At 39.0% G+C, this 25296-nt stretch overlaps 1 long non-coding RNA gene across 4 annotated transcripts in view; it reads left to right on the top strand.

Moving 5' to 3' along the window:
• LOC140635079 (uncharacterized) overlaps positions 1-25296 on the top strand; it is a 74990-nt gene that overhangs the window by 42630 nt on the left and 7064 nt on the right. For 2 of the 4 annotated variants that reach the window (XR_012032430.1, XR_012032427.1), the window contains 4 exons: positions 11635-11776; positions 23350-23476; positions 23633-23761; positions 25145-25266. This is a non-coding gene — a long non-coding RNA (uncharacterized lncRNA). The remainder of the gene's footprint in view (positions 1-11634; positions 11777-23349; positions 23477-23632; positions 23762-25144; positions 25267-25296) is intronic. The other 2 variants (XR_012032429.1, XR_012032428.1) reach the window with 2 other exon arrangements.

Here is a 25296-nt window from a genome sequence, read left to right as displayed (position 1 = left end):
GGACGAAGAAGGAATGATCTAGGTGGTAATGGATTAGTTGGAAACATTAGTATGTATTTAGGTTTAGCTTCACATAAAAGGCACATAGTTCAAAGAGAAATATTTAGAGATATGTACATGCATGTGGGTCAGTGTATATACATATACTTCTTTGCTCTGTCAGCTGAAAGGGCCTAAAATCAACCATGCTCTAGTAGCAACAAGCACATCTTGTCCAGATCTTGGTTTCTGCAGAAGAGAAAATGGCTGATTCTAGAAGGGAAAGCAGGAAATATACAAGATGAAATGAGATGATCTTTAAGCATCAGAAAGTAGAAAGGAAAAGAAAAAAACCCACAATGATAGGGATATTTCAAACTGAAGGAGCCCATGAGAGCCAAGGTTGGAACAATTCGAGAAATAAAATAAATATACAACCCAAAATATAAAATAAATACCCATAAGTCCATACTGATGTAAATATATGATTGATACATGATTGAATAAATAAATAAATGCATCAGCAGAGTTGCAAATAATTTATATAGATACTCGTCCTTCACGAAGGTGGAATGTAAGTACCCACTCCTTTTATATGGGCTGCATATTGTGATTTCTTTCAAAGGAACGCTGTATGGAAAATTAGAAAAAAGAGGACCTTATACTGAAGAAACCTGACAAATACTCCCCCAGCCAGGTAATCAAGGCTAACACTAACACATTCACAAGGTCAACATGTTGATCATATGTACCCATGATGTGATATGATAAGAGTGGCATTTTACCTTTGTGGTCTTCCTCTCAAATTCATAATCCTAATATAATCATGAAAAAAACAAAATAAACTCAAATTGAGGGTCATTCTATAAATGACCAGTACTCCTCAAAACTGTCAAGGTCATCAAAAGCAAGGAGAGTGTAAGGCAATATCACAGTCAAGAGGAGCCAGGAGCCGTCTTCTAAAAAAAAAAAAAAAAAAAAAAGGATGCCTGGATGGCTCAGCCAGTGAGTGAGCCTTTCTTTGGCTCAGGGAATGATCTCAGTTCTGCATAGGGCTCCCTGTGAAGAGCCTGCTTCTCCCTCTGTCTGTGTGTCTCATGAATAAATAAATAAAATCTTAGAAAAAAAAAAAAAGAGGAGTCTAAGGAGACATGATGACTAAATGTACTGTGGTGTCCTGGATGGGATTCTGGAATAGAAAAGGGACGTTTGGTAAAACTAAGGACATCTAAATAAAATATAGGCTTTATTTAATAATAATATATTAATATTGGCTCATTAATTGCAAGAAAAATACAATTTAAATGTAAGATTTTAGTAATGGGGAATTGGGTATTGGACATATGGGAACTCTGTAAGATCTTTGCATCTTTTCTTTAAATATAAAACAATTCTAAAATAAAAAGAATTACTTAAAAATATTAATGGATTATGGATGTCTTCTAAGCCTTCTAAGAGGCTGGCAAAAGTTGAATTTTCAGTGGCATATGGAAGTTACATCTGTCAGGCTCTCCCTTGCCCATCACTGCTCTTCGTTTTGGAAAAGATAGTTCACTAACAACCACATTTCTTTTCCCAATTATAAGTTGATCTATCCCTACTCCTATCCCTATCATCAGGGAGAATTAAAACCCAGTCATCACCACTTTCTGTTTTCCTTAGCTATACTTTTCCTCCTACTCTTTCCCACATCCTGCAAACTTCTTCTGTTTTCCTTAACACCCTAATCCCTAAAATTCCCAGAACAAAACTTATGCTTCCTCCATTTTAGTAAACGCATATGAACAATACCTAAATTACCTGGGGAAAATATTTAACCCCATATCCATATACAGTGCAATTCTCTTGGCTTCCGAACAAAAGGCTTCCCAGCATAACCCGTAATCTTGAACGTCTGAAAAGCATCAGTAAGATTTTTTTTTCACAATATGTCCATTTACCACATTCTTAAGGAAAGACTCGAGTTGAATTTTACAAACTAGAGCTAAAACAAAAGCAAACGAAACCATTAAATAATTGAAAAAAAAAACAGTTAGGATTGTACCTCCTGGAATTTAAAAAAAAAAAAAAAAGAGTTCCATAAAGAAAGATGTAAATTGGTTGAGTACTTGGGAGTAAGTAGACCCAGAGACCATTGTTAAAACCAGATATGCGTCAAATTTTTACCTGCAGTCAGTTAAGCCAGGGGTTAGCCCTGAAATGTCAAACAGCCAATGTGAAGGAATTTATTGCAAGAGATGTAACTGCCAATTGTGGCTGGTAAAACAAACTTTGCAGAGGACTCCTGGACTTTAATAATGATGGAATACAACCCAAGGCAGTATAAATTCATAATCTCTTAGGACAAATAGCCTTTAAAAATTCAACCTCGTATTCAACTCACCATTGAAATGAGGGGAATTTTCTATAGAAGTCACATGACATATTCATTGTATAGCATGAAACCTTCCATTAGCATGATCTCGGGCCCACCTACCCATTTGCTCTAATTTTGCAAGGTCGGTAATAACATCATTGAGCACATAAATTCTTGTATGGCTTGTGCTTAAACTGAGGTAGGTTTTAGATAATAACCGCCTACGAGAAATCTGTTATCATATTCTAGCAGTCTGTACACTATGTCGCTTTGATATTATACAAAAGGGACCTACCTATAATACTCAAATTGTCATTGTCACTAAACAAATTTCTTTAAATAAAGGCCCATAAAAATCCAATTAGATTGTGCATGGAACACCATTAGGTTGAAATGCTGCAACAGTAAAAGTCAAGATTAACTTAACCTTTTAAAAAGATTATATTACAGTCAAAGCCACACTGGCATGTGGAGGACTTTAAGTTAATTCTGTGCTCTGAAAAGATCAGGGAAATGGCAAATGTATGTATATCTTGAAAGCCCCTGGGGTGTCCTGGAGTCTGGTTACCATTTCCCCCTCCCTGGGGTTGATCACTCCAGCCCTGAAGGCCCAGGACACAGCACAGCTCTGTATCCCACAGTTTTGGTGGCCTGAGCGGCTGCATTAACCTCTCCCCTCCCCCCAGGGCCTTTGAAGTGGTGACAGGAAACTAGCAGTTATGTCGACTCCACCCCTTCCAAGAGAGTTTTCTATCCCTGAGTGTTTTAAACACTACCAGACCCAAAAGGGATCAGGTTTATGGTGGTATAATATCACCTTAGATTTGGGTGATATTGGAAAGAAAAAGGAAAGACAGAAGAAACCATTCAGGCACTTTTCATTGTATCACAGCATTATCCGTCAGGAGAGAGGGTTTTGGTCAACTAATTCCATTCCCATATACTGTCTCCTGTTTTAGATCTTGGATCAGACAATTCAAACAGTAGAAGATATACCACCTTAAGAAGCTTCTCTTCTATGGGATAGTTCTAATCACTGGAAATATCTGCTTTATATTGAGCCAAATTCTGCTCCCAGTGACTTATATCTGTTGGTCCTTTTGGGTCTTTGGGAACTATAGAAAATAAATGTCTATGTTCAGCTGCCACACAGCTGTTTAAATATTTAAAGAGAATGATAATAGTTTTTAAAACCCATCATTTCCTAATCATTTACTGGGTGACAGTAGTATACCAAATACTATATGTATATAAGTGGATGAAGAGTTGTCCTTCAGCCCATTTCCTCATGGGAAGAGCACTGGATATGTTGCAAGGAAAACTTGATAGCACTTACATTGGGGAGGTGGGAAGGGGATTTGGAGATCCCAAAGGTCACACTCAGGACAGAAATACGTTTGCTATGGAAGGTAGATTCTGCTACATGAGTGGATCTTTGCTCTGTTAAGAATAATAGTGTTTGGTTTTTTGAATTAAAGATAGGAACTGAAAGAGGATGACTTGCTCTCACAGAAGAAGGTGAAGGTATTTGATGACTCCAGTATCCTGAGGAGCTAGAAAGGAGCCAGTGAGTCTGATGGTGGAAGAATCCCCCCCACCACATACACATTCCCATTCATCCCCCCTCCCCATTGCCACCATGACAAAGACTGCTTAGAAGAGCAGTATTTTAGTTTTTTTCTCTGAGAAGTGTACAATGTGAATCTTCTCATTGAAGTGGATAAAATCTTCAATGAAATTGACATAGCTTACCAAGGCTTCTGAGGAGATATTTTAGAGAAACCCAAAGGGGAGCTCATGAGATCTGCATTCAGCCAATTCTGGACCAGACTCTGGAAACACTGACATGGGAGTCAGAAAAGAGGATGTTCCAAATCAGTGTTATGCGGAAGGTGTTGCTGCTACTTTATCAGCAAGCGTCTCAAGAGTCAGAAAAATTAAGCGACTTGCTCAAGGTTATAAGTGAAGCCTGAGTCTGATATATATTTTTTTAATATTTTATTTATTCATAGAGACGCAGAGAGAGAGAGAGAGAGAGAGAGAGAGAGAGGCAGAGACACAGGCAGAGGGAGAAGCAGGCACCATGCAGAGAGAGCCTAATGTGGGACTCCAGGATCACGCCCTGGGCTGCAGGCGGCACTAAACCGCTGCGCCACCAGGGCTGCCCAAGTCTGATATTTTTTACCACATGACAACTCATCACATATCCTTTATGACTGAAATTTTCCCTCTAGTAGGCACATTTCTATTTTCCTCAACATTTCCCCATGACATACTTTCCACATCTCTCCCTATCCTTACCTTCTCTGTATACTTTCCAATAGCGAGGCTGTCTGGTTTTCCCACTTTCAGTTGAATTAATACAAGAATGCATATTAAAATAAAATCTTTAAAAAAGGGAGGGGACATCTGCATATTAAAATAAAATCTTTTAAAAAAGGGGCTCAGTGGTTGAGCATCTGCCTTTGGCTCAGGTCCTCATCCCAGGGTCCTGGGATCAAGTCCTGTGTTGGGCTCCCCTGCAGGGAGTCTGCTTCTCCCTCTTCCTATGTCTCTGCCTCTCACTGTATCTCTCATGAATAAATAAACAAAATCTTTTTAAAAAACGCAAAAATGCAGGTTATACATTTTTTTTTTTTTTTTTTTATTCATAGAGACACACACAGAGAGAAAGAGAGGCAGAGACACAGGCAGAGGGAGAAGCAGGCTCCATGCAGGGAGTCCAACGTGGGACTTGATCCCGGGTCTCCAGGATCACACACCAGGCTGCAGGCAGCACTAAACCACTGCACCACAGGGGCTGCCCATGTTATACATTCATGATTAATGGAACCTGAGATCTTTTTCAACAAGTTTTGGGATTTTTCTGCATAAATTAAAACAAGTTCTTCCCATCCCTATTTATACACAACTGATCTTTTATAATACTTGTTATATTTTCCTGACTACTAAAGCAATGCATATTTATCATAGGCAAATTTTGAAATTACAAAAATATAAGAAAAATAAATATCATCTCTGGCTCCAACAATTATGGATAATAATTGTTAATGTTTGGGGACATATTCTTTCAGTCTTTCATATGTGTATCTACACAGATTTTATAGTTTCTAGTCTGAAACTAAGATCCAACTGAGGATTTATCATGTTTAAGTTTTATTTGAGGCTTTAAGCTTCTTACCACAATTTACCAAAATAAGTTTGAATTCTCTTGCTTTCATCAATTTGATTCACTACATGTAGCAGAAACCTACAGCCCTGTCCCTTCAGCACCCCTCTTACAAGGCTTGTCATCATATGAGGGCCTCATCTCTCAATTCGTAACCTGCCTTGACATAATCGAGCACAGTTGCCTGCTTCAGACATTTCCAGCTGGTCTCTTGATCATTCCCCTCCTGGTCCTTATTTTACTTTACTGATCACACCTTCTCAGTCTCTTCTGCCTTCTTTTGTGTATTTCCAGGTACCCCCAAGTTCAATTTCTCATCACCTCTGTGTTCTCTCAACTCCCCTCTCTAGGTAAGCTTGTCAAATCCCATGGCTTGAAAGGCCACCTCTAGCTCCCATTCTGTCCTGAACCCTCCCATAATCCCATACCCTACTGCCTGCTTGATGTCTCCTGGATGACAAAGGACATCTCAAACTAACATGTCCACAAGAAAACTCCTGATATTCCCCACCAGATCTGTTCCTTCCGGAACATTTTTGTAAAAGTTCACTAGTGAACTTTTGAACTACCCTTCACTCTGTGATAATTTTGGGGGTCATCTCTCTTCTCTTTGTCTCACACCCCACATTTAATAGAGCAGTACTGAAGGCACATTGAGGGTGGCCACTGCTAACTCTCTTTACTACTAGAATTCAAAACACCATTATATTTCACGTGGATCATTGTAATAACCTTCTGCTTTCAGATTGCCACCTATGATCGTTTTCCACCCAGCAGCTAAAACCAGATCACTCCATGTTATCCTCTGCTCCAAACCTTGCAATGGCTCCCACCTCACTCAAAGTAATAATCCACATTCTTTACCATGGCCTGCCAGGCTCCTCTTGAGCTCGTGACCTGGGTCCAGTAATCTCTCTTACTTCGTTTCACCCTGACTCTTCCCATTTCAATTACATTGGCCTTGTTCTTTTGGAATCCAAGCCTTAGGGCTTTTCAATTCCTGTTCCCTCTGCCTAGAACAACCTTCCAGGTATCTTCTCTTCCCAGGTATCTGCTCAAATGTCATCTCACTGGAAAGATCTTCCCTAACCACCTCTATAAAATAGTGTTTCCTTTTTTTCCAGGTCACTCTATCCATTTATTACACATTTTTCTTCTATATTACACTTGTCACCATTTTATTATAATATTTAAATTTGTTCTTTGTTGACCCTTTCCATCTCCCTCCAGCAAATATGTGCTCTATGAGAGCAGAGACATTTTTTTTCCCACTCCTGTACTTTTAGTGCCTAGAAAAGTGTTTGGAACATGCTAAGAACTCAACTCACCTGTGTTGAATGAATGAACTAATAAATATATGAGAATTTATTTCTTGATCATAATGGTTTGGTCTTGAGAAGGCATAAGGAACAAACAAAATAACATCCCTTTGCCAAGGATTAAGAGAGTGTGTGTGGTTTACAAGGTAACAGACTCAAGTGCTAACAGGAGCCATGTTTGTCTCCATTATGTGGATTTCAGAAGCAGAAAGCTGCTCTGCAAGGAGTAAGAGGAAATAATCACACCATATATAATATAAAATTGAAGATACAGTGCTTATATCAGGTACTAATTTATGGGTGAGGAAGCTGAGGCACAGAGAAGTGACTTGCCCAACATCATGTAGAGCTAGGATTCAAAGTAGAGTCTGCACTGATAACCACTGTACTTTATAGCCTTCCCAGAAGCTTTGGTTCTTATGAGTCTGAGGCTTAGTACCTTTGCAATTAATTTCTGTTTCAGTTATTTCTCATTGAGTGTCTTGCCACCAAAAGAATCCAATTAATCTGCTATTTCTCTTAGCTTTATGTTGATAGCAAATCTGATCAGCATAACTTCATTTAAGACATTATGAACACAGTTAAGTGGGATACAAGTTCAGAATCACAAAAAAAAAAAAAAATGATTCTGACATTTCTCTGTTGTCCACAAGGTTATCATGGAAAATATTCATCAAACACTTTGTTGAAATGGGGGCGTTGTCACTATAGTATTCTCCTGAAGCACAAATCTAATAATTGTAGCAAGAAAGAAGTTCATTTGACCTGACTTGTTCCTTAGGAAACTACCTGAGAAATTTTTCTAGACACTGGACTCCCACTCTGTAGTATCCAATAGTGTCCACGTGCTTCTTCTTCCCCAAAATAGGAATGTTTACTTGTTTTCTGGCACCTCTCCCATTGCCGATGATATCTCAGAGCAATCTGTAAGATCACATCTTCAATTTATCTTAGTAATTTGGGATAGAAATATTCTGAGCTCACTGAAGGTGGTGAGGTAGATTATCTCTGATTCCTGGCCTGCTTGACATCAGCTGGCTTTTTTTGTGGAGGGTGGGGTGGATCTATTTTCCTGGGTGGACAATAGAAGGCAGAAGGAAAGTTCAGTTCTTGTCTCTGTCATCTGCTAACTTTATGCCACCTTCTCCATATGGTGGGCCAATAACTTCCCTGTTTTCCTTGAGCTTTAAAAGAATTTGTTCTTGTCTTTAGTTTGTTTTGTGAGCCTCCGCTTAGCCTGGGTTTTAGACTGCCTCATAAAATTCCCTCAAGTTGAGCCACTTTGCTTTACAAATCAATCCTTCATTTTTTTAAAAAATCTTTTGTACAGAGCTTTTTATAAACAGTTGGGCTCCTCAGAGAGCTGACTATATAATTACATTGATAAGCTTGTCAGATAAAATACAGGATGTCCACTTAAATTTGAACTTCAGATAAATAGCAAATAATTGTAGAGTGTACAATATTTGGGACATACTTATACTAAAGAAATTCAGTGTTTCCCTGAAATTCAAATTTCACTGAATATTCTGTAATTTATTTGCTAAATCTGGCAACCCTGCATATTGATTCTTTTTTGTTTGGTTTGCTTTGGTTTTAAATAGTTTCAACTTTTCTTTCTCACTTGGAGTGCAACAATATAATCAGAAGTTCAGCTTCAGAAACTTTCCTTCCCTCTTGAGTTGGGTTTACATTTTGCTTTATAATGTTTTAGATGCCTGACCGTACTAGTCTGCTTGAGCTGCCATAACAAAACCCAAATTCAGAGGCGTAATGGCATTTATTTGCTCATACTTCTGGAGCCTAGAAGTCCATGATCAAGGTGCAGGCTATTACAATTATCCACTGCCTCCCAAATTCATTGCTTAAAGGTGGCCCTCAGGGCATCAGCTTCTCCTGAGGCCAGAGCCCTTCTTGGTAGCACTGTTTCCCTCAGTAGGGTGACTTTCTGATGCTTGAGATAGAAAGGGTGCCAGAAACTGTCTCCTTGTGCTGAAATAAAGGTAGAATTAGAACAACAGAATATGGGGGTGGGGCAATCAACACCCTCTGCTGCAAATAGGTGTATTATTATTTTCATTTTTCAGAAAAGAAGACATTTATTTATATGCCAGCATCTCTACCTGGTTCTGGGTTATAGGAATCCATAACCAACACAATCCTTTCCTCATGGAACTTACTCTCAACAGTGTAGAGGGGTTGAATAATTAATCTGAAGTTAAGTAATAAGTAATGGAGCTGAAATTCAAACCCAGGTCAATCAATTCCATTTCACCATGCAACGTCTCTTCTATTAGCTTTTTATCTATGATTAGATTTTGGAGTTATAAAGGACACTAGAGGTCATCAAATCAACTATTTGACTTTAAGTTAGAAATTGAATCCAAGAGATTTTTACACAACTGTAACAAGATCATACAACAAATATGAGGTGGGAAATGAACTAGAACTCAGATCTCTTGACCTCCATTCTAGTATCAAGGTCAGGTATAACATTTTACAACATCCCCTAGAAACTCTTCCTATAACTTCCATTATTTGACAGCTTTATTGAGATTAAATTACATTGACTGAAATAAACTTCACATATCTAAAATATGCAAATCGACATGTTTTAACACCCTTATACACTCATAATCAAGATAATGAGCAACAATCAAGATATTGAACATATTCATAACCCCCCAAATTTCCTCCTTCCCTCATATACTTCCTTACCCACCTTCAATCCCCAACACCCAGTGATCTGCTTTCTATCACTGTAGATTTCTTTTAATTTTCTAGAGTTATAAATAAATGGAATCATGCAGTGTACTCTAAATCTGCCTGGCTTTTTAACGTCAGTATACTTATTTGAGATTCATTAATGTTGTATGCATAAATAGACCTTTCATTTTTATTGCTCATACATATGTGGATAAACCCCAGTTTCGTCTTTTGTATCCATTCACTGGTTGATAGACAAACTGTTATTTCCAGTTGTTTCCTATTACAAAAGTCACTGTGAACATTTAAATACATATCATCATAGTACCTACAAATGGAACAGCTGGGTCATCTTTTGTAAGATGTTGCCAAACTGTTTTCCAAAGTGGTTATGCCTTTGGACATTCCCACCAGCAGTGGGAGGGTTCCATTTTTTTCTTTTTCTTTTTTATACATCCTCATCAACATTTAGTACGGTCATTCTTTTTAATTTTAGCTCTTTTAGGGCAGCCAGGTGGCTCAGTGGTTTAGCGCCTGCCTTCAGCCCAGGGCATGATCCTGGAGACCCGGGATCGAGGCCCACATCAGGCTCCCTGCATGGAGCCTGCTTCTCCCTCTGCCTATCTCTCTCTCTCTCTCTAGAGCAAATAAGTAAAATCTTTAAAAAATTTTAAATTTATTTATTTATTTATTTATTTATTTATTTATTTATGAGAGATAAGAGAGAAGGGGGAGGGAGAGAAGGAGAGAGAGAATCCCACGCAGATTTCCCAACAAGCACAGAGCCTGATGAGGGACTCAATCCCACGACCTTGTAGTTATGACCTGAGCAATTTGATTATGATGTACCTTTGTAGACTTTATTTGATGTTTCTTGTGCCTGGAATTCATTGAGATTCCTGATCTGTGGGCTTTGGGGTTGTCACAACTGGAGGATGGATGGGAGGAGAGAGCTACCAGCATCTACTGAGTAGAAGCCAGAGATGCTGACATCCTACCACACAGAGGACAGCCCCCATAACAAAGAATTATGCAACCAAAAGTATGAATAGTGCTGGGATTGAGAAACCACACTCCAACCCTTTCCTGTGATTCTTTGTCCAGTTTTCTGGAGTTCCTTCACATGCCTGTGTTGATTAGCACAGAGCTGCATTCTTGAGGGGGACCCTCTGTAGATCTCTGGAGCTCTTCTCTATGTGGCTCTCTCTTCTCTATTACTCTTATAAACTGTAGCTACCTTGTTTTCTCTGGACTCTTAGGTCTACCTCTGCAATGCAGGTAGTTTTCTGGATTGGCCTGGGTTCACTTTCCCTGCACCATGGCTATAAAACTCATTCAGGGCAGTCAGTTGGGAAGACCTTAGGCTCACCTCATTTTTTGCCCATTTTTCAAGATTAGTATCCTTTCTGGCCCAATGTCCAGTGTCTCACAAATTATTGTTTCATGTATTTTGTTCATTTTTTGGTTGTTTCTGATGGGGAAATGAATCTGGTCCCCATTACTAAATCTTGGCTATAAGCTCAAGTCCCATAATTTCTTTTTTAAATGTATCATCTTGCCTTGCCTTACCTGTTAGCCTGCCAGTCTGCTGCAGAGGACTGTTAACTATGAAAGTACATAGCAATTTTCATGTATGTGTGCCCAAAAGTTTCTGTGCTTGCACAATGTATAGACGCATGGCACCTGTTACAATAAGCTGTACCTTACTTGCCTGTTCTTTCTACTTCCAGGATTCTCTTATGGTTCTTGAATTTTTTAAATAGTTTACCCAACAAGTACTTTAAAATTTCAAAAAAATAAAATGCCCTTGGCCTGAGAATTCATATGCCAGTTGTAAGTTTTATTTGATGGTAAATGGCTGAAATAGATGCCCTGGAGAGAACTGGTCCTTTTGGCAGCACTGGCCTTAGGCAAAATTGTTAAGTAGGTGAAGTATATCTTCAGGGAGCTCTTAGATTCTGCTGTCTATCCTCCCTCTATTCCAGAACCCATGAGTTCTCTCCTCTAATGCTAGAGCAAGGGCTGTTTTCAATTTTTTTTTTTAACATTTAGTTGTCAGTGATTGATAAATTTTTACGCTTCTTCAAATATTTGCATTTTCACAGAGAGAAAAACATTAAGGCAGATAGAGAAAATTGGTTTTAACTGCTTTGATTGGAAGTGGCTCCTTGGAGTTGTATTGAGAAGATGATTCAGCATAAAAGAACAGTGATTGATTAGTGATGTCTGCACATACAAACACAGGAGGTGAGAAATTTGCCATCCTTGCTCTAATCCTGAAGTGTTCATTCTATTGGAAAATTTCCAAGCACTAGAAATCAAGTGTAAAAAAGACTTCTGGGGACAATTGAAACTCATTAATGACCTTGCAATCAGCCCAAATAGGGCTGTTGTATAGCATCGCATAAAAAGTTGAGAGTGCTTTTTCTAAGTGTAACAAGAATCTAGTGAAATATCATAAATAGAATATAACGCCATCGAGGTCTTTTATACCAATCCTTTAGTGTGTCTGTGGCCTTAGAGAGTATTCTTTTTTGTTCCCACTTTACCTTTTAACTGTCTTCTTTAGGGCTTATATAGTAACCCATGCGAAGTAAGCACTTCCAGAAGCACTAAAGTATTTGTTTCATACATTACTGTCTTAATGAACTGAAAAATCCTCTAAAGCCCCAAATGTTTCACTTATTTATTTCCAAGCTGTTTGATGCCTATGTAAAATAACAAGCATCTTCTAAATTAGAAAGTAATTCATTTATTTCTGTTTACTTTCCCTAATATGAAAAAATAAAGTATGTGTTGTCTTTCTGGTATGGGATCACAGAAAGGATGAATATTCTAGACTGATCTTTCTTATAAAGGTCAAGCTTGGAAAGGAAATGAGCAGAGTGCTTAGTACCAGGCACTGTACTAGCATTTTCACATATGTTGTCTCATTAGTCCTTACTAAGAGTGCTAGAGGGAATGGCTGTATCATCCTTGTCACTACACATCATTGGAATGCCCCAAGATTCCACCAGCCTAAAGGTGTGAATGAGATCATGGTGATGGTAATATGTACAGGTTGTTGGTTTGGAGGCTCCACCTATATTACTGGAGTCCTCAGTGCCACCCTTATACTGGCCCCTTGAGCTATCTGTAGGCATCTCTCCATAGCTATGATTAGTTCCTTGTGTGCTCCTGCCTCAGCATCCCAAAAGGTACCCTCTGCCAGCCAGCCGCCAGGAGAAGTCCCCTTGCCACTGCTCTGATGCCAGGGCCCTCCTTAGGAACTTGGTTTCTATAGCTCTAGTGCCTTTCCTGGCACTCTAATGTTACATTCCTCCATGCTGCTAAATGGTATCAGATCTCCTATAGTCTTCTCCTCTGTTAAAGACCCATTACACACTTGCAGAAATGGAAGGATATTTTTCTCCTTAACTTTCAGTTGACATTTGGTGCTTCAGGCTCTGAACTCCACTGCCATACTCCAAGTTTAAAAACAAAATCCCTTTTGAAAGCAACTTCTTCAGCCTCTGCCCATGGCCTTTCTCATCTTCCGTTGGCTGAGGGCAATAACTTATTCTTTTTTCCATTCTTCCAATATCGTGTTAGTAGGTATGAAACTTCTTCCTTACAGGTGTCCTTTCCCTCATGCAAATTAACCCATGCAAACAAAGGTCTGGGAGGGAGGGATCCAGCCCCCCAATTCAATGTCATGCCCCCCTGATGCTAATCCCAATTCTGGCTTGGCCACAATGCCCAGATAGTGACGGTCATGGAAACTGACAATCAGAGTTTGGACTGTTGGCCTGAACTCATGCCATTAGCATGTGATCTCCCGCAGTTCAACCTCAGGACATTTCCCACAATGGCCCCATGCCCTGTTACTGTGTGGTGCTGCTTTCATCTCAGAGCATAGAATGACTGTTGAGATTTCTTCCCCACCTTTCTCAAATGTATTCACACAACCCCACATTTTCAGTGGCAGAGTGTGAGGTTGAGTCCCTGTTGCTCTCTCTTTAACCCCTGTCACTGCATATAATTCAAAGTGCCCAGTATTAGGCTTCATGGCATTTTATGCAATTTTTCCACAACAAGGTCTGATCTGCTATGAGTTAAATATGAAAAGTAGCCTCCATTTGGGCTGTGCTCTCTTAGAGGTTGCAAACTTTCCATTATTTAGCTATGTTGCCTCATGTGAATATGGCAACTGCGGTAGGGCCATTGTTTCTCAATGAGGGCTGCATGATTATCAGGTTTCTAAAAGCTCTGTAAACTTCAAACAAGGTGTGCTATAATGAGCCTCCTTTCTGCAAAACAAATGCCCATGCAGTGATGACTGTCCATATCTGTGGAGCTCCTTTCTTCCCATGACATAGATTTCTTCTCACACAGAACCCTAATGAGTCTGTGTGCAGTGGCACATCCACGTGGGTATTTGCAGCCAATGAGCTTGATTTATTCATTTAACAGAGAGAAGGAAAAAGAGAGACTGTCTTGTATCCCAAAATAAAAGACTTTTTATTCAATACAGTTGGAAAAAATGCACATGTATATTATATAATTTTTAAAAGCTGCAGAGTGTGTCTGTCAGGAATTCAATAATTTTTAAGATATCTTGATGGAACTATATGAATATACTCTTCAAGGTAATAATTAATTCCCTAAGGAGAGCACTCATTAAAAAAAATCATGTTACCAGAGAGGAAAGAAAATACTAAAAAGCTAGGAAATTGCCCCATAAGGTAGATGACAGTTAAGTCTTTTGGAAGCCTAGAGAGGAAAATGAAGGCTTTAAGTGTAGGTCATTGATTAAGAATTTGCTCTTCGAGATAAACGTTGGATAGCCATATATTACTCTCATAAAGTCCTACTGAAACATGTCCCAGGGGTTTATCATATGGTGTCTATGTTGGCAGAGATTCATGTCACACGCAGAGAAACTGTGTAATACGAACAGGAGCCCCAAATGGCTGTGGAGGCTGTGGAATGAAACATGAATCCGGAAGTAAAAGGAAATCTATGGGACCATCAGCCAATTCTCTTTCCCTCCTTTTCTTCACCTTCTCACACTCTTCCCTCATGTGGCTTGATAAAATATGGGAAACTCCGAGACTCCCACTGATAGGCTTAGAAAGACATGCTACCAGTGTGGTTCTTAGGGTACAGTGTGTAGGAGACAAAGAAACTCTCTTCCTCTTCTTTGCCCAGGTGATATTCCTGTGTTTGGCACAGATTAGGAGACACAGAGCTAATTCTTTTGTGGCTTTATTTTGCACAGAAGTTGTTGTAAAAACAAATACTGTCTTGGTTCTTCAAAAGAGTAAATGGCTCTGTCATTTTGATGTTGGTGACTCCTTTCTTTGGCTCTACCAAGCACTATTGGAACAGGACTCTCACTTTTCACTTCCATCTTCCGAATTTAGAAGTTTGGAACTTCCCCAGGCTCACCAATACCAGCAGCTCTGTCTTCTCTGGTCCTTTTAGTTGAACTCATAGCTCTGTCGAAGGTTTAGGATTTATAAATAAGACCTCAGAGATGCTGGTGGAGTGAAAGATTAAGGATTTGTCTTACTTCTCAAAAAAGGATAGAAGGAAGTGTGAATAGGTGAATATATAAAGTTATACCCCAGAGCTAGGATAGCTTCTCAGTTTTTATAGTTTATCCTATGAGGATTTCTTAAATTTTTGTTTTCCCTTTTATGTCTTGGTTTCTGCTGTTTTTTATTTTTTTATTTTTTTGGTTTCTGCTTTTATAAGTGAGTAACTGGGTTTATTGTCCCCTTCTTTTTTATCATAAGTCATTTCAAATCCATTAGTGGGAGAGGGTACAAACACTTCACAGTTTAAACTAATTAATTTAAAAACTTGGAAAGTAGAAGAAGGAAGTGGAGAGAACTTTGATCTCACACCAGTGCTCTTCTCTTCACCTTGTATGGTTGCTGTTATTTCTAGGGTGAGTCTGAGTAATGCAACAAGTTCCTCCCACCTGGCCTGCCCCAGCCTCCTGCCTGTCCCTTCCAGTTCTTACTTCACGGGCTGTATTCTTGGCACATCAATTCACTGAAAATGCCATATCAAACAAGATAAATTTAATTCCAATTTGTGATACCCCTAATTCAATGATTTGAACAATAAGAAAATACATTATCTCTTAGGACAAGAGGTCCAGAGAGGGGCTGCTTAGTTGGCATAATCAGAAACTCAAAAAATTCACCAGTGGTATAAATCCTTACCTCTAATAAACTCTTTCATCTGATATTCTCAGCTTTGGTTTCACCCTATGACTAATTTTCCTCACTGTCACAAAATGGCTGCAGCAGCCTAGAAGCAAGAGAAGTGTCTTCTGGTGTTAAGTAAAACAAGGTCTCCTGGGGGCATCTAGCAGATCTTACCTCCCACCTCCTAGGGGAGACCTGGATCACAGCCCACCCTCAAATTAGCAATGCAAATGAGATTGTTTTTAGACCACTGGACTGCACACAAATTATCCCTGATCTGATGATTGGCTCACCAGCCCTGGAAGATGGCAGTTGACAATATCAGGCTTCTATTAACAAGGATGATGTTGATAATGGATAGGGTAAAGGCCACAAACTATGTCTGCCACACATGCACATTGTAAAAGAAATCAAACCAAACAAAATAAAAAATCAAGTTCTCCCATCTGTCACCTGTGGTTCCTCTCCCCAAAGGTAATCAGTTTTTTTTGTGTATGTATCCTTCCATTAAAAAAATCTTAATTTGTAATCGCCATACATATGTAGCTGCCATTAAGTATGTACATAAATGAAATCATATACATGGAGACTTAAATATCTCTAAGAACTTCCACATCAGTCCAACCAAATCTACAACATATTATTAATAAGTCATAATACTTCATTATATAATCAAATTGCGATTTATGTAGCCAGCCCCCTACTAATGGACATGTAGATTGTTTCTAGCTTTGGCTTTTGAAATTTTTAATATTAGAGATGATGCTTTATTGAACTTTGTTGTACGATTAACTGGTTATATTTTCAGGATATATCCATAGTGCAAATTTCTTATGATAGAACTACTTGGTCATTTAAATTTTTGATTTATTTTTCTGAATTGATCTTCAAAAAGGAGGCATCAATGTACATTCACATTCCAAAAGTCTAAGAGAGTATTTGTATGCTACATCTTCGCCAGGCCTGCACAATACTTTAGTACTTGATTTTTCTCAATATAGTAGATGAAAATGGTATCTCGCTCTAGTTGTATTTGATGTAAATTTCAAATCTGCTCATGTCACTCCACTGGGTAGAATGCTTTGATAGTTTTCCTTTGCTCCTAGCATCCACGTTTGCTGTTATGCCATGTGTGGCTGCATGATTTGGCCGCTGCTGACCACTCCATTTTCATCCCATGTGACTTTTCCAGCCATTCTCTACATTCTGGACACATTGACCCCTCTATTTAAATGGGATAAGGAGATCCTGTTACCTTTGTGGTCCTTGCTCATGATATTCTCCATGAAACCCTAACCTCCTGCCCCGAGCCTCCCCACACCTATTCTGTCTTGTGCTGCCAAACTCCAGCTTGTTCTTCATACTTCACCTTGTTTGAGGAGACTTCTCTGGACTCCTGGGTTCTTCTTTTTATATGTTGTCATGGTACTTAATAACACATAGTCATTGTACTGAATGAATGCATAGTGTAAAATTTGTACAATCATTATTTTTTAAAAATATCTGTCTCTGGGCAGCCCGGGTGGCTCAGTGGTTTAGTGCTGCCTTCAGCCCAGGACCTGATCCTGGAGACCAGGGATCAAGTCCCACGTCAGGCTCCCTGCATGGAGCCTGCTTCTCTCTCTGCTTGTATCTCTGCCTCTCTCTTTGTCTCTGTGTCTCCCATGAATAAATAAATAGTCTCTAAATAAATAAATAAATAAATAAATAAATAAATAAATAAATAAATAAATATCTGTCTCTTCCACTACACCATAACCTCTCTGAGGCCATCTCTGTGTGTTGTTGCACTCTCTGTGCTTGGTGCAGTATCAGGCACACATACATTCTTGAGACATGAACCATCGAGTGAGAGCAGTGGATACAGTGAGGATTGAAGGAAGCTGAGAAGATTTGGGGAAAAATTGCTGAACTCTGTATGCCAGTGCTGCAAAAATGTTTCCATCAAAACTATTCCAGAACCTTTGCTGTGAGCCTGGACCTTCACTGAGTGCATTCGGGCCCACATAATGGGTGCAGAATAGTCTAGGCACAAAGGGCTATACACTCCTATAAAGTAGATAGTGTCTATAATCCACTAACAAGGTGCAAAAGGGGTAATTTTATTACTATACAATTCAAATTAACCTCCAGAGGATCATCTTCATTCTGCAAGAGGAGATAGAAACTTCATTTTGTTCTACTTGGGGTTCTCACATCCTTGAGGAGTTTGCTGAGCTCCAAGGGGCTTGTGTGACTGGGCTTACGTCATCCCTGAGAGATCTATCTGTCCCCTTCATTGTTTGATTATGGGCCATTGTGCCACAGTGATCATCATGTAATATCTTCTTACTGCTGGTAGCTCTCCTTGCAAGCAGGCAGCTTCCAGCATGGATTTTTGCTTAATGGGGGAACACAAGAACCCCACAGTGCTCTTTAGTGCCCCGGCGACCTAGAGGTGGTAGGCACTGATTCCTCTGCCTTCCTGGGTCTATAGGGAAGGAGCCTCTTGCAGGAAGATGGGCACAGAGTTTCTCCCAGGGCCTCCACACTTGCCAAACGCTATTGTTCATTGAGCTCTCCTCTCTCCTCGTGCCCTCCAGCTTGCCTTTCTACCCCAGACTGAGGGAGTCCCTACCTACACTCAAGGGAAAACACTTATTTCTCTAAATCTGATGCTTTATCTCTGTCCTAATCCTCTAAATTCCCCGAGTTTAGGTTTTGGAATTAAAAAAAGAAGAAGAAAAAAAAGATCAGAGACTGACATTCTTCTTCCTGCTTTATACCCTGTCCTACTCCTCCAGTGAGACCATGAACCCAGGCCAAAATCCTGCTGGACAGAGGTGTGAGGGCAGTCTGAGGAGGGACAAGGAAAAACCTGAACGAAAACGACACAAAAGAAAACACTGGCTCCTCTACTCTTTCAAAAATAATACCCCATCCCGAATTTCCAGTGGCCGGAGGGCAGGTGGTGGCAGTTAACATACTAAATGCAACCCAGAGGTTGAGAAGACGAGCAAAGATCGTCTCTCAAAGATCTCCAGATTTCTTTCTTAGTGAACAGCAACAACAAAAGCACATTTTAGAGCAGACCAACAAAAGTTGAAGCCAGATTTATGGAAATTAAAGAACTTAGATTCTTCCTGTATAGACTCTAAATCTTGTCGTAATCTCTATCTATTTTATTTGGTTTCAATTCCACAAAAATGAGAAAAGCAGTACCAAGCAGTGTTTCTTTACTTGCTTCTGCTCATTTTCTATAGAATGAGCAAAAATAACAACATTCAAACAACATGGAGGCCGGGGGGTGAAAAAAAAGAATGAAAATCCTCTGTGAGGGCAGCCCCGGTGGCTCAGGGGTTTAGCACCGCCTTCAGACCAGGGCGTGATCCTGGAGACCTGGGATCGAGTCCCATATCGGGCTCCCGGCGTGGAGCCTGTTTCTGTCTCTGCCTCTGTGTGTGTGTGTGTCTCTCATGAATAAATAAATAAAATTTATATATATAAAAAAAGAAAATCCTCTGTGAGAAATGGTACAAATTATTCAATATCATATAAAAATATATGTAGCAATTTTTAAAACTATAGTTAATTAACCTAGAGTACATTGTGGTTCCTCTGAAGTCATTAAGATGTGTCATGCAAATGAGCATTTAATAAGGTCTTTTTAAACACATCTTTCACTACACGGCCCATGAAATTTCTGAAATGTTTCATTTCTAAAGTACACACCAAGTTTGTATATGCCACTTTAATTTGCATTTAGTAAACATTTATTAAGCTTCTATGTCATACTGTGCGTAATACTTTCACATGATTATCTCATTTCATCTCCACAATAATCCAGTAAAGAAGGTATTATTATTACCACTTTGTAAGGGTGAACTCTGAGGCTTAGATAATTTAAGCAATTTGCCCAAGTCACACAGCTCGAAAGCAGTGAACCACTCTTCAAAGTTAGGTTTTCTGTCTCTACTTTCATTGTAAAGTCCTCCACATAGCTCATATAAATCAGTAATTTGGTCATTTCTGAAAGCAAGATTTTAGGTGAATCTATAAAAAATTGGAAGTGGGAAAAGAGTAAGTGAAGATTGCTTGATAAAGAGCTTTGACTGTTCAAAAGGGAAGAGAATTTGAAAGCAGCTCCAGAGAAAAGTAACCTGAGGAAACTCTGGTTAAAGCCAGTGGTTCTCAAACATTAACATACCAGAATCACCTAGAAGGCTCGTTAAACAGGATATCAGGACTCCATCCAGGAATATTCGAATGATGGGTCTGAGGTGGAGCTCAGCAATGTACATTTCTAACAAGTTTCCCCAAGATGTTCTTGCGGCTGATCTGGAGACCTCACTTTGAGAACCACTGCTTAAAAAATGGAATATTTGCATGTCTGAAAGACAGAAGTAAGTGAGTAAATGTAGAGTGAAAAGACCACAGGGTTAATCTGAGAGAAGAGAAAAAGGGTTGGAGTAGTGAGGAAATGCGGAAGCTTACCCACATTGTCTTATTTTGGTTTGGTTAGCTGTTTTTATTTGTTTATTTTAGAGAAGGTAAAATTGTTTCCCAAGTTGGGCAGAACTCCTGCAGAGTGGGGAGGGCTCAGAAATGATATAGTGGATGTGTGCCGGGGATCCGCAGTAGCATTTAAATGACCACAGAACATCAGTGAAGGGCTGGCTGAACTTTCAGGAATCATCCTGTGTGCCTGCTTTCCTCTGCAGGCGCAGTTCCCAGCCCAGGAGAACAAGGAGCATTCATTATTCCATTTATTTTTATTTTAAAATTTTTTAAAGATTTATTTATTTATTTGAGAGGGCTGGGGAGAAGAGGGAGAGAATCTCAAGCAGACTCTGTGCTCAGCAAGGAGCCCAACATGGGGATGGGGGTAGGGGGTCATCCCATGACCCCTGAGATCATGACCTGAGCCAAAATCACAAGCCAGACGCTTAACTGACTGAGCCACCCAGGCGCCCTTAATTATTCCACTTAAATTACAATATGATGTGATGGTTCATTTTATGTATCAACTGCACTGGCTAAGCGATGGCTAATTAGCTGAGAAAACATTATTTCTAAATAAAGGTATTTCTGGAAGAGATTAGCATTTGATTCACTAGGCTGAGGAAAAATGTGCACCCTCACCAATGTGGGTAGGCATCATCCAATCCAACGCGGGCACCCTGATGGAATAAAAAGGAGAAGGAAGTGTCAATCCTCTTTCTCTCTTCTGGAGCTAGGGTGTCTACCTTTTCTTACTCTCAGCTAGGAGAACTTCCGGTTTTCTGGCCTTGGGACTTGGACAGAATTATACCACAGGCTTTCCTGGTTCTCTGGCTCGCATATATGGCAGATCATGGCACTTCTTGCCCTCTATTAACTATATGAGCCAATTCCTATAATAAACCTCCTCTTAATATATACATTTATGTATATTCCACTGGTTCTGTTTCTCTGGAGAATCTTGACTAATATCTAGAAATAAAACTTGCCGACATTGGTATTATTTTACTTTTAAAGATTTTGTTTATTTAAGAGAGCACAAGCAGGAGGGAGGAACAGGCTCCCCACTGAGCAGGGAGCCCGATGCAGGGCTCGATCCTGGGACCCTGGGGTCATGACATGAGCCGAAGGCAGACGCTTAGCCCACTGAGCCACCCAGGTGCCCCTGACACTGATTTTAGATATTCATTTGGCCATTTCTTTTTTCACTCATTTACTAAAAATGGGATCAGAGAACATCACTCACCAAAGAGAGTAACTCATTTTAACCTATAGACCTAGGAACAACAGCATGTCTAAACAAGTGTTTGTTACCATCACTCACGTACGGATATCTGCAAATAGGAAGCCAGGGCTCACAGCCTGACCAGGGGTTCTGTTGGGTATGCAAGTGATCAGCAAAGTATAAGAGATCAGACTCTATAGGGGTCAAAGTGAAGTTGGTTGGCAGCCTCATCTCTGTGACAATGCACTTCTGAGACACCTCCAGAAATTTCCTGAAGCCCTTGGTCAGCTATAGTTTGGGCCTAGTAGAGGGATGCTTCTATATATGTGCTTAATGAACATTTCTTGTATGTGATCATTCTAATAGTGTTTGGTGAACAATTACTGTATTTCAGGAAGATTAGTAAGTATTGAGAAAAATAGAAATAAGGTACATCTCTGCCTTACAGCAGCTCAGTGTCATGGAGGAGACAATATAAATAGAAATATATGTAAAATAGCCGCAGGCCTGGTGTGAGGAGAGAAAAGTTGATTTGGAGGGGAAGCTTAAAGAAAGATTAGAAGTTCTACAGATAGTAGAGTAGAAAGAAAAGCCTGACTCGCAGCAAGAAATTAGAAAGAGAAATTTATGCTCTTTTTTTTTTCCTTTGGAGGGTGGGGATAGAAAAATCAACCTTTCTTGAATATCTATGATTCATTTAGAATAGCGCTTAGAGTCTTTCATGTGGTTTCACTTACTAAACATGGCAATTCCGTGAGTTCATCTTAAAGATGTGGGAAGTCTAAGATGTTCCAAATTTATAGAAAGTCAGAAGAACCAAAGCCTTTAATCATTTTTCTGATAGAAGAAAAACTAAGAAACCTAGGCAAGTTTCTTAGCTTTCTGTGCTTCTGTTTCTTTACCTGACAATTGAGAAAACAAAATTTACCTCAGAGTGTTGTTGTGACATTAGCTGTTTTGTGAAGCATCTAGTCCCTTATCTGGCATCATGTTCACATTCAGGGAATAGTAGCTATTCTTCTGTGTCTTCTTCTCATATTATTATTAACTCGCCTAGGGTCATGTAATAAGTTAGATTTATGATTTAACCAAAGTTTTTTTAGATTCCAGAAGACCTGCCTGTCCAAAGCCTATGCTTGTTTCTGCTCTGATTTTCAGCTATCCATTAAGAGTAAATGTGTGACACTTGTGATAAGCTTCAGCCCCAAGTCTGAGGCAGCTGATTGCCTAAAAAGAGAATAAATTTTGCAATGTGATATATCTAGACTTGAGTCTACATCACATCACTTACAGATAGTTTGATTTTGAGCAAGCGGTCTAAACTCCCCAGTCCTTTCCTTTTCTGCAAAATGGCATAGGGCTGGAGAGTTAGGAGTAAGGACACCTGAGGTCCTGTCTGTGCAGATCTGGTTCAGCAAGTGATAGAGTTCTCTTACCTTTGTCAGATTCATGCAAAAACTTCGGCTCTGGCTTCTGCTGAACTCTCCCTACAAGGAGTAGACCATACTCTGAAGGAAGGTTCTAGCTCCATCACAGCTGAAAATAACACCAAACTATTAGAAGACGGCTATTATTTTTATTCTTGTAGAATTCTTTGTGTATCTGCTTCAAGGTAGTTGATGAAACAGTGGAGAATATCCTTCATCCTTCCTTATCCCTACTGTCAATATTGTTCTAAGATTCAAAAAGGACCAGGGAAGAAGTTTCTAAGTAATTGACTTCCTTGAGTGTTGAACCAGTGGGATAATTTCTAAAGGACTGATTATGATTTGGACTGTATGTTAGGAGTGGTAAATGTTACACCAGTTGAGTATTAGTAGTGACTATGAGTAGTTTTTTCAGGGACTCTAAAGTTATTCTGGGGCCTTGTAGCCTGACTTTAATTTAATATAAACTGCATATGTTCTGATCCCTAGGTCAAACAAGAGACTGGATATGATTCAACACTTTTTGTCCATTGGACAATTAATGTGTACCAATGTCATCAGTCCAATAAAAGCAGATGGGGAGTGCGGCAAGCTTTTGCCCAATAAGAGGAAATGAGTGAGTACCTGGCTGGCTCTATTGGAAGAGCATGCAACTCTTGATATTTGGGTTGTAAGTTTAAACCTCATGTTGGGTGTAGAGATTACTTAAATGAATAAATACTCCAAAAAAAGGAAAAAGAAAAAAATGAGAACTCTTGGTCATATCTTTCAGAACATATCCACATGCTTCAAGGAAATGTCAAAATGGGCCATTTACCTCAGGTTTTGGGATCATTTGAAGTTCTTTAACATTTCTGCCTTTCAAGAGAAAATTGCCATATATATCACCTCACATCCTTTGGTAAGTTGTTCTGTTCAAATACCAAACCAGATTCTTTGTTTTCTATTTTCAGATAGGAAATATTAAAATAAAAGCATTTAAAAATATCCTTACCAAGTGGAAATATTCATAATGACATGATGTGGCCTATATTTCTTTTATTGAGAAAGACATTTCAAAAAATAAGACAAAAAATACCATAAGAATCTCAGAAATATTGATCATTTATGGGGTAGATCTCTATTCCTGAGATCTGCTCTATCTGTTGAATTAATGAGATAGCCGTAACAAGCACACATTAGTTATATATTTAATTTTTAAAAATCAACATAAAAATTAGGGGGCTAAGATAATTTAAATCCCTTTAAGCAATGAAAAAAAGTGCTCTTATTCTTCTTGTGTTCTATGTCTTATGGTACAAATGTTCCATATAATTTCCTGGATAATGTTTACCTATATGTCTGCCTATACACTAACCTTAATAAATTTCTAAAGACCGAGCCCCTAGCCAGTGGAAGACAAGCTGGTAATGCCAGGTCTATACCGACAGCTCATCAGAACAGTCCAAGCTCCCTTTTCTGCTTGGATGTCATCATTCTGTGACTATGAAAGCATAAAACTGGAGACTGTTCCAGCAGGTCACTGTCGCTACAACTTGCTCAAACAGAAATAAAACAGCTTTCCATGCTTATTGATCTTGGACTTTTTGCCATTTTTATGCTCTGTTGACCTGAAGCTCAGTAAGGATGTATTTTGTAAAAGGAGCTGAAAGTTTTCTTTCTCAGTAGATGAGACATTTCATATTTTGGCTGCATGTAAAAAACAACTTCATATTTTTTTCCCCTAAATGCATTCTCTCTGTGACTTTAAAAGAATAGTTGATCTTTAAGTAACACATGTGATATTAGTTTTTCCATTTTAAAATAATCACATTATTGCAGACATTTTAATAGCTGTAGAGGTTGCTATGTATTAACATGATTCATGGTCCTTGACAGCACTGTGTCTGAAAATCCCCCAGGAATGCAAAATACAAAACTCCACACACGTTCAAATTTTACTGCCTGCAGCTAAAAGAAGGAAAAGAACTTAAAACTGTTGAAACCCTTCAACTTTAAAAGCATTAATAGATGGTCCCAGGGGATTAAATCTAAATCTTAATGTGTAAAAATCAAGTTAATAACCAGAGAGATTAATATGGCTGCATTTGATTATTGTGATAATGCAAACAATTAGTACTGCCAAAGTGAGATGTATTAGCCTCCTTCTTGCCCCTCACATCAGCAAGGCACTGGAAACAAATGGAAATAAAACATTTTACTCCAAGGTTTTCTATTGGGGTTTTTTTTCCTGCCTTTGTCTTTCCTTCATTGTAGCTGACTCATTTTTGAAATTTTATTTCAGACCCAAATCATCGAGTCTTTTCATTTTTAAAGTATAATTTCTACAAAACTAATGGCAATGATCAGAACATCATCAATTTCATGATGTCAGAGAATTATTCCTATATACTTCCTTAATATCAGGTACTTGCTAAATCTTCATGATAAATGAAA

The sequence above is a fragment of the Canis lupus genome, chromosome 6 (assembly GCF_048164855.1).
Source record: "Canis lupus baileyi chromosome 6, mCanLup2.hap1, whole genome shotgun sequence".
Classification (NCBI taxonomy): domain Eukaryota; kingdom Metazoa; phylum Chordata; class Mammalia; order Carnivora; family Canidae; genus Canis; species Canis lupus.
This window is presented reverse-complemented; position numbering and strand designations above follow the sequence as displayed.